Genomic DNA, 3,876 nt, shown 5'->3' with positions numbered 1-3,876 from the left:
ATATCACCCCTAGACATCAAAATTTTCCCTTGCAGCGACTGGAGCAGAGTGCCAACCACAAAAGATAACTTGGAAAACAGATAAACCAGTGTGGATTGACCAGTGGTTGCTAAAAGAAGAAAACTTAGAGGCACTCAAAACTTTAGTAGCTGAACAACTGGCTAAAGGGAATATTGTACCAACTAATAGCCCCTGGAATACACTTTTTTAATTACATGTTTGTAATAAAAAAAACGGGAACGAACAAATATAGGCTCCTCCAAGATCTTAGAGAAATCAGTAAGGTTATTGAAGACATGGGACCCCTTCAACCAAGTATGCCATCACCTTCAATGCTCCCACAACATTGGCATTTAGCTGTTCTTGATATTAAAGATTGCTTCTTTCATATTCCACTCCACCCCTCGATTTGCATTTTCTGTGCCCTCTATTAATCGTGAAACTCCCATGGAATTGGAATTTTACCATTGGCTTGTGCTTCCCCAAGGTATGAAAAATTCCCCAACTCTCTGCCAAGAGTATATTGCTAAAATTCTATCTCCCATCCATGTCAAAGCAGAGAAAGCCATCATCCTACATTACATGGATGATGTGCTGGTATGTACTCCCAATAGTCAGTATCTTGAGCAGACACTTAACATGGTGATTGAGGCCCTAGAGGCCAAGGGCTTTGAATTACAACCAGAAAAAATGCAGAGAACAAGCCCTTGGAAATACCTCAGACTCAAAATCACAGAAACCTCTATCACCCCAACACCCGTCACCATTAATAATAACCCAAAAACACTAGAGGAAGTGCAACAGATCTGTGGGACACTGAATTATTTAAGGTCCTGGTTAGGACTCACCACAGAAGATGTAGCTCCTATTGCAAACCTGTTAAAAGGGGAAGGCGGTCCAGCATCCCCTAGATCCTTGACAAGAGAGGCAAGGCAGTCTCTCAAAAAGATACAAGAGATCGTTTCCACCAGACTTTTTATGGATGGCTCGGGGGGTTCATCCTCCTTATTCTTCTCAGGCTCAACTTCCCTCCTTCAGTCCCAAATCTTCTACCTCCTCCCAGCCCCAGGCTGTGCAGGGTGTAAGAGGAATGGGGGGTTGCAGTCTGTTCATAACGGTTTGCCTCTGCAGCTTATTCCTCTCCACATTTTCCCCCTCCTGCTCCAGTGTCCCTCTGGGTCTGCAATCCTTCAGGATGAACCTGCTCTAATGTGAGATTTCCATGAGCTGCTGGTCCCACCTACCAAAACCTCACCCTGTACACCCAATACACAGAAAATACATAGTGTTTTTTTGTGTTTGTAGTACGGTGTCTTTATTACTTCTAGTCTAAGAGACAGTAAAATAGGTTTTAGTCACACAAACTGGAAGAGAAAATGCTGCTCAGATACAAGCAAGACCAGAACTGGCACTGAAATAAGCAGAGGGAAAATAAAGACAGGTCACATTTTGCTTTCCTGAACTCTCCATCTGGCAAGCCAGGAGAAGGATCAGTCAGAAATATCAGGTTCAGTGAGTTATGAACAGTCCCCTCCCACAGCTTGCTTTTAGTCTACATGAGAGGGGTAAAAATTGAACAAAGCTACTGCAGGTATCTGGCAATGTTTCACTTTACCTTTTCCAGTTTGAACTGAGCAAGTTACTACTTTGTGCAAGAAGTCTGCTCTGAGAGGAAAAAAATGAGATGAAGTCTAGACTTGGACCCAGTCTCTCACATTGGTAGGAAGGACACACAGGAGACACATCTTCCCTCCAATCATAAGGTTTCAGCTTGTTTCTAAACTCATTCCTGAGTTTTTTGAGGGCTTTTTGGGGGTGGAGATGGTGGTGGAGGGAGTTCCAGGTTATCCCTTTTGCTTTGACAGAGAGGAAAACAAACTTCTTATTCCCATGCCAGAGATTTTACGTACTTAGGGAGATAAAAGTATAATGATTGGTGGGGGAGGATAAGAATTTCATAATCCACTTTTGTAGTGTTCCTACACTGATTCAGGTCTACTCATTTGTTTGCAATGTCAGAGGTACAGCTATACTGTATTCTAACATGCTGAGTAAAAAGAGGTCAGATATTTTATGGATTTAAGAGCAAAGGATTGCTAAAATAGCAGATGTCTCTTTGAAAGGAATTTCACTTAATTCTTAGATTTTATTTAACTTTTTTACAAGGGGAACTCTCATGTTCTGTGCAGCTACAAGGAATCCATCACCTGGACAGTGGAAAAACAGCCACCTGCTTCCTAAGGAACCACTCATCAGTGCATCTCTTCAGGTTTTGCTTGAATTCCTGATTCCTCAAGCTATAGATAGTTGTGGCAGCTGGTGAGGGGTCAGTAGCTCTGACCGAGGAAGCTGTGACCAGTCCGGAGAGATGGTCCCAAAAGGAATCGCCTTCCTGAGGCCCGGTGTCTTCCCTCAGCTGCTGGCAGGAGGGCCCATGCAGAAGCTGTCAGCGCTTTAGTGATTGTCAGCTCGTGATTTCAGCTCAGCTCTGCAGGGCAGCCTCGCAGGCAGCCAGACCAGGGAGAGAAGAGAGGCCCGTGTAGCTGGTTCCGCATGAAGTAGCTTTATTGCTGGTCTGTACTCCAAGCGAAGGGGAGACTTGGGACGTGCTCTCTCAGTTGCAGGGGCAGAGGGCTAGCTCTTATAGGGATACAGGGGGTGGGTGTCAGAGGGTAAAGGCCAATGGGTTACAAAAGATCTGCATAGGGTCTCCCAGAGGATTCTGGGTCTGTCTTCTTCTCGCCATAACTGCAAAGTTAGCTGCCTTCCCGGAGGGGGTCCTGCTGGGAGATTGCTCAATCTCCTCATCTCAGCAGACGTCCTTCCAGGGCAGTGGCTGGGCATACCCTACAGTAGATGATGGGGTTGAGCATTGGGGTGATAACTGCATAGGACAGGGAAACCATTTTCTTCATGCTGGCCTTGGGTTGCAGGTGGATGATGCCAGCTGTGCTGTACAAAAGAGCCACCACCAACAGGTGAGCTGCACACGTGGAAAAGGTTTGTCTCTGGCCCACAGCTGATGGTATCTGAAGAACAGCATGGATAATGCGAAGGTAAGAGATGGCTATCAGAGAAAAAGGAATCATCACTATTATGACAACAGCAATAACAATCAGTAGTTCAAACAAGGCTGTGTCTGCACACAGCAACATTAACACAGGGAAAACATCACAAAAGAAATGATTGACCATGTTTCTCCCACAGAGGGGCAGAGAGAACAACCATGTGGTGAAGCACAAAGCCACAGGGGCACCAGACAGCCAAGACCCAAGGGTCATCCTGACGCAGCGATCCCTATTCATCATGGTGGCATATTGCAAAGGATGACATATTGCCACTTGCCCGTCATAAGCCATTGCACCCCAGAGGAAACACTCTCAAGTGAGAAAAAGGACAATGCAGATGAGCTACAACTCACAATGCACAAGCTCTGAAGGAAATAATTTTTTCCTCCACCAGCAGAATCAAGAGCATCTTGGGGATAATGCTCAGCCTGTAGCAGATCTGTCAAGGCAAGGTTCACATGAGCATGTGTAGGACAGAGTCAGTGGTTGTGATCACAACAGTTAGAGAGTTCCCTATCAAGGTGGCCACAAATGTGATGCAAATCAGTGTGAAGAGCTGGACCGGCGTCTTGCCATGAAAGGCAAACCCCAAAAGTGTAGATACAAAAATGCTACTAGCAAGGATTTTCTTGCTAGTTTCTAAGTCCGTGAGAGACTTTTTTCTCTCACAGAAGAGGTAGCAGTTATGTAAACAACCAAACCACCTGCAACCTTGAAAAGTCTTGTTTATGGTACAGTAGAAAAATATTTTGACAATGGATGTTTTAGGATTTTAGCCAGTCACCCCCAAGGGGTGGCTGGACATTGT

At 45.2% G+C, this 3,876-nt stretch overlaps 1 pseudogene; it reads right to left on the bottom strand.

Annotated features, from left to right (window-relative positions):
- LOC103625106 overlaps positions 1-3,636 on the bottom strand; it is a 13,191-nt pseudogene extending 9,555 nt beyond the window's left edge.
- Positions 3,637-3,876: the final 240 nt, after the last annotated feature.

The sequence above is a fragment of the Corvus brachyrhynchos genome, unplaced genomic scaffold (genome assembly GCF_000691975.1).
Source record: "Corvus brachyrhynchos isolate BGI_N302 unplaced genomic scaffold, ASM69197v1 scaffold450, whole genome shotgun sequence".
In the NCBI taxonomy this organism is placed as follows: Eukaryota; Metazoa; Chordata; class Aves; order Passeriformes; family Corvidae; genus Corvus; species Corvus brachyrhynchos.
The sequence above is the reverse complement of the archived record's forward strand: the minus strand, read 5'-3'. Positions and strand labels throughout refer to the sequence as shown.